We start from the raw sequence: 6,688 nt of genomic DNA on the forward strand, positions 1-6,688 counted from the left end.
TGCAAGTTGGGATAAGGCAGGACCCTGTCATGGTGACAGTGTTTTGGGTGCTTGTAATCTCTTTGAAGAGCTTGCAGGAGAGTAGCTTCAGTGGAGATGAGCTTATCTTAGCTCCTAGCAACCGTGCTTTTTTGTCTCATGCCAGAGTTGCAACCTGCAGGCCAGGGTCCTGGTGAGGAGCACATTTGTCATGTCCAAGCAGCAGGTGCAAGGCTGACTGGTTACATCCCAGAAAGCGTCTTACCAGGCACATGCTCAGATTTAGCACTACCCACTCTGAACTTGTCTTTCCAACCCTGAAAGGGGACTTTGTCAGTGTGTCAACTCCCTGTATCCCCACTGTAATAGCTACACTTTCTATATCACCTCTCTACTGCTGCTGGAGATCGTAGCCCTGCAAGCACATTCTGCAGATCTCTTCCTGCAGACAGAGCATCCAGCCTTTCCAGCAATGGCTCTGGATACTACTACTGTGCTAAGCAGGTGTCCCTTTGCTTTGAAACTGCATTAACTCAGGGGGAAATCCACTAGCACGGTGGTGCACTCTAACGGCTGGACTAAGTATGGATGCTGTGATAACACAGCCACCTAAGGGTAACTGGAAAATGGGAAAATGCTGTCACTCCTCCTGCTTTGGGTAGAGGAGGTCTATTTTTAACTCAGAACAGGCTGCACTAGCACTTCTAACTGGATTCCCTAAGATCAGTACTTAAGACATTTCTAAATAGCTCAGTGCTTCTGGCTAAGTGGGTTCTTGAGTGTGGAAATAACCCTCCTTTAAGGCACCTCTGGAAGAAGTTTGGTCTTGGACAGAATGGAGCATTCCATCTTGGGATAAGGCATCAACTAACGCAGTGTCATTTGAAGAGAAATTATTCCCCAAGCCTCATTTTCCAAATAATATGTTAGGAACAACAAGAGATGGGAACACAGGAAGCTGTCATTGGACTTTCTTCACCTCCTCTTCTCAGAAGGATCTTCCAAGAGATCCACAGGCTCAAAAGCCATAAACACGAGTGCTGGCAAACCTCAAGTCAAACCTCAAATCCCCCATTAGCCCACCTGTGTGAGAACATCTGGTTTTGGATCCAGGCAGTGTAAGCCCTTACATCCCCAATGGCACACCAAGTCAGGCACACAGACTTACAGCAACCTGGGGTTGCTACTTACTTAGCAGCAGTCCTGCAATTCCGTGCAATCCAGTGCGCTTGATGATGCTTCAGTTCCTCGAACACAGCACCACACATCATTCACAGTGGGATGCAGCTGACATGTGCCCCCATTTCTGTGAGGATCTGCATTGTTCTGCTAATGCATCTCCACTTGCTTCTCTCACTATATTCTCCCCTGTGGAGAATTTACTTTCTGTCCATGCGAGGTGGTTTCCTCAGCATTTCATTATGTAATGCTCTGGGTGGTAAAGAAACACCTTGCCTGATTGACTCCCCAGCTGCTGAAGTGGGAATATTGAGCTCTCAGTAGATGTTGAGGGTTCTCTGTGATTTGCAGGATGAATTTTGCTAGCAGGGCACTTTGATTTTCCCAAAGCAGTTTTGAATCTCAGCTGAAAGATGAGTGAGTGGCCAGAAGCATGAATGTAGTGTTTGGGTAGGGTTGGTTAATGAGAGCAGAAAGGATAAACATTGATCTGGGATGCTGGTTCAGACTCCCTTCCTAGCACCCACAGTGAGCAATTAAACCTGGAAATGTGCACATAGATGCTGCGTAGTAATAGCCCTCAGTCTTCAGCCGAGGCTCCATGTCTGATGTGAAACAAATTCCTTCACTATGGCAAACATAGGGCAACTCATCTCAGCTTATCCTCTCAGCTGTGTTGCCCTATATTTGCAGTGGGCTACCAGGTTGCATGAAGTTCCTTTTGAGGGGCCAACATGGAGTGGCCACCACCTGACCCTGTACCTCATCCTCAGTCTCTTTCCATCCAGGGAAGAAACATAAGTTGGAAAGCAAACTCCAAGGAAGCCTTGGAACCCAGACATAAAAGCTCATTAAGCAGTTGGTGATACATCACTGCAAGCTTGGGAAGGAAGTCTGGCAATCACAGTCCTTCTTAACCCCTAGAAATAGTTGAAGATATTTAGAGTGATCACCTGCATGACTCATGACTTAAACAGACTCTTCTGCAGTATAGAGACTTATAGCCCTTACCCTTTAAGAGAATCAAATGGAAAAACTGAGAAAAAACATATTTCTAGGAGCATGTTTGCATCTCACCCCACCTCACATTGCAGTAAATTTGTATACTCCAGGGCCATGGTGCTGGGATGTTGAGGATTGCCAATGGGCTGCCAGACATAAACAAAGCTTGCACCGGTAGGTCTGGGTAATGAGGAAATAGATTCATTGTGGAAAATCAAATTATGTCCCCTACCTGGAGGGGCTGAAGTAGAACCTGCTGAAAAAAAAAAAAAAACAACTGAGTGGGGTTTGAATATTGGGAAAATTTTGCAACCATTTGAAAATTAACTGAAGCAAACCAGCTCAATGCACAGCTTCAGGGAAGCAACTAAAGCATGAGCAAGGCTCCTCCTTGACTAAGGGTCCACTAGAGATCAATTAAACCAATTCCCTGCTTTCAAAGCAATGGAGGCCATTTATTCCCTGTAGCAGACAAATGCTGCCCTGGCAGCGGATAACTAAGTGGATTTAGTGCACACTTTCCCTCCCGATCCTTTCACCAGCCCTGCACTATCCCTGCGCTCTGGCCAGACAGAGGTTCAGTCTTCTGTGCTGTCAGTTCATCTCCCCTGTTATTAGCTTGTATCAGACTCAGCCATCTATCCTTGTCCATTAAGTGCACAGAGGACTTTGGTGTCCTGCTCTTGCACCTGCTGCACACTCCAACCCCTGCTGAGCTTCAGTGCTGTCCACCCCTTCCTTTTCTTACTGGCTCCATGCAAATTCTGTCCTTCTGACTTTCCCAGCTTACAGGCTATGGAGAGCTGGTTTGTCTTCAGGTAGTCCTCAGTTTGGTGAGGTGTTGGCACAGGCTGACCAGGGAGGTGTTGGAGTCACCAACTGGAGGTGTTCAAGAAAAGTGTGGATGTTGTATTGAGTGACGTGGTCTAAAGCAGTCACAGGCATGGGGTTATGGTCAGACTGGATGACCTTATTGGTCTTTCCAACCTTAATGACTCTATGAGTTTCCAACCAAGAGATCCAAAACAGGTATTTTAAGCTGTCGAGAACTGGTGCTACAGTGGATCTCTTGTCAGTTGTAGATCTTGTTATGGGTTTGAGTCCTGATACAACTATTTAAAATGCCTGCCATCTGTCTAGTCACTGGGTTTTGTTTCAACCCATTATACAGGGCCCAACTTGCAACGATTCATTTGGGATCCAGAAATAAAATGATGGAGAGTGAAAAGAGATATCTCTGTGGGCAGCTTGAAGCCGCTTCTCTGCATCTGGCCTACCTCCTACAACTCAGTGTCTCACAGAAACAGGGGACATAAATGGCTCTATTTGCCTGTTTCCCAAACTCATGACATACAACAGCCTCAAAGGGAATTATCTTCAGTGTTGGAAGGGGATAATTACCCAGTTAATGAAGCACATTTTCCTCTTTTTCCTCCACCATAAAGCTGCATGGAACCTGACTCTCCATCCAGGCACGCAGAGAAAGAGCCGAGCACTCACGGAATGGGCCCCCAGTCACCAGTGGCAAATGCACTTAACATGCATGCTGGAAAATGAAATGACTGATACTGTGTAATTAGGCCTTAATTATTTATCATTTTTGTTTAATTATTGCCACTCGGAAGTTAACAGGTTATAAAGCTCTTGGGCTGTTTTTATTAAATGTTGGTAGATTATTAGCAAGTAAGTGCCATTTCTGAACGTTAATGAAATATCTGTGAGAAGCCCATGGCCGGAGGCACTCCTGCATTGCACAGCCATTGCACAGGAGAGCTGCAGGAGCTCAAGGCTAATTACGTCTTGCAGGCAGGGCCGTGGGCAGCAGGAGAAGGGCAAAAGTCAAAAGTGCCCTCACTGGTCTACACACAGAATGATATCATTTTCCCGTTTTACTTTTGCTTTATTTCATCTGCCATAAAGAGTGGGCAATGCTCCTGCTGCTGGGCACAACGTGAACGTGCTTGGATGTACCCTGAGCTCCTTTCATGTCGCTGTAGTGGTGGGATGGGATTGTACCATCTCTCAGGTGTGGGACAGAACAATCTGCTGTGCAAGGGAAGCTCTGACAAGCAGAAAATGAGCAGGAAAAATAAACGTCCTCAAAATGTAATGGCAAATTTTGCACAGGAGAACATGTTTGGAGCATAGCCTGAACGCTGCTGGTAGTTACTCCTTGTAAGATTTTGAAAATGGAACCTGAAACACGGTGATAATGCTCCAGGAGCAATAAAACACCTGTTGTATTTGAAAATGTATCTCTAAAAATGGAAGTAATTCTTTCCCTGGTTAAAGCGCTCAAACAAGGAGTGGCCATTTCTCTTCTATGGGCACAAAGAGAGGAGGGCCTACTCTTGTGAAAGCTGGAGAGCATCTGAAGCACAGCCTACAAACACCACTGACACGTTGGCTGATCTGAGCCTGCAGCACTGAGCTGAAGGAGCCCGCAGCAGAAGCAAAGCTCTGACCTTGTTTCCCTTTCCTTAGGCTGGCACCTCAGTCAAAGGCCCAGTATGCCTCTGCTGAACACAACCTTGCCTGGAAGAGTGCTATTCCCCCGAGCTGCACCAGTGCTGGTTTCCCAGCTGCTCTTTACCCTTTCAGAAGCACAGGTTTGGCAGGGGCATCTCCGGGCTGATTCTGTCCTCGGCTCTTCCCGTGCTGTCTCCTCCCATCATCCAGAAGCAAACCAGTGCCAGGGGATTTGCCTGCAGATGCCAGCACTACACCTGCCCTGCTACTACCAGCTGCCAGTTCCTAAATTATACATGGAAGGATATTTCATCAGAGCATTAAAGGGTAAGAAGTGTCATTTTGTGCTAACCAAAACTTTCAGGAAGAAGACAGGCTGTAAATTATTTAGGGAAGAAGTCACATTTTATTCTGCTGGAGAGGGTGATGGGAGAAAAGAAGGTACGTTTTCTTCCCTCTCTCTTTGGGAAGAAAGCTGCAGAACAAGAAGAGCTGCTGCTTTGTCTAAATGTCTCCCAGTGACCTCCCAGTTCTCTGTAGTATTGTGAGACTTCACCAAAGAATCATTCCTGGGTGTAAAGAGAAGTGAGTGGATGTCTGCTCTTCCTTTCCCACGGAAGGATCTACCAAAGGAGCTGCAGAGAGGTTTTCTCCCCCTTGCTAGGAAAACAAGTTCTGTGCTTGAAGAAACCATAGCTAGCAGTGTGACCTGGGACACTTCTGCCATAGGAGGGTGTAGCCTTTCCCTTCTGGAGTGTCTTGATTTCCTTCAAGCTGATTCAGTCCCTTTGCTCTTAGGTAGCCACAAGTCTTCTTCCTTCCCTGAGATGCCTTTCAGGACAACTGCCTCAAATTGCATCAAAATATCCCATCTGATTCCAAAACACTGTCATTTCTACAGAAGAAATGGCGACATTTCTATTCAAACTGATCTTGCAAACTGGGACACAATTTCCCCTTTCTCTCATCCTCCCCTTCACCTCCCCACAGTCCGGAGGGTTTGCCCCACTCCCGATGTCTGCAGGACTCTCTGAGGCCCCATTCCCTCCTGGGTGGGAAACATCTGCACATCCCAACAAGATGCCAACACTGTATACATGAAAAACCCACTCTATTTTCCTCCCCACACCCCCGAAAGACCTAAATGCTGAGATTATTTTTAAACCCAACCAGCAGATTAGCATCTAATTTCACCATTTCTACACTGCCAATGAGAGATGGGTCAGAGAGAAAAACACTCCATTTTTTTTTTTTCCCATTTCAACCCCGCATCAGGCTAATTAAGAAGCCGAGGTTAAAAAGCTCATCATAAACTGAACAAGTTCCAACCCAATTTCATTAGGATGCCAGGGCTCCGTTGATTTAGGCAGGATTAGCTATTGTGAAGTGGAAATGATGCCATTAGACGCGTCTCCCTTTGCCTCCCGCTCCCCTCCCCATGCAGCTCTGCACACCCACCTCTCACCCAGGCCGGCTGGCATGCACAGCCGAGGCACGGAGCTGGCTCATTTCATTACGGAGAGTTTAAGCAAAAGAGCCAATCAGCTTTTATTCGTCTGGCCGCAGCTGGAGGCAGCTCATCAAACAAATTAACAGGATTTTCATGGAGGGTTTTGGCCAACGCGCAGCATTTCGCTTCAAGTTGACTAAACAAACCTGGGCTGTGTTTCACTGGAGGTGGAGAGAGCAGTGCAGATGGGAAGCGGTGGGGACAGAGTGCCTGATGGGAAGAGGACACTGTCCCCATCCCACTGCCAGGGCTGGGGCAATGCTGTCCATGGCCCTCATTGTGCTGGGGCTGGATGGGAGGGAAAGGTTTGGGGCCAAAGGCAAGGGGAGATGAGGCAGGTCCTGCCCCAGAGACCCCGTAACAGCAGGGCCAGGATCTGCCATGCTCCTCCTGTCCACCTGAGATGGGAGACAAATGAAAGGCAATTCACTAACAGGAGAAAATGATGCTTTTAAGGGGTAAGAACAGAAGAAAGGGGTGGATGGATGAAGATAGGAAAAAGGAGGAGTAAACTTGTATATGAAATTCCCTAAATCTGTTAGAAAGTGA

The sequence above is a fragment of the Gallus gallus genome, chromosome 17 (genome assembly GCF_016699485.2).
Source record: "Gallus gallus isolate bGalGal1 chromosome 17, bGalGal1.mat.broiler.GRCg7b, whole genome shotgun sequence".
Lineage (NCBI taxonomy): Eukaryota > Metazoa > Chordata > Aves > Galliformes > Phasianidae > Gallus > Gallus gallus.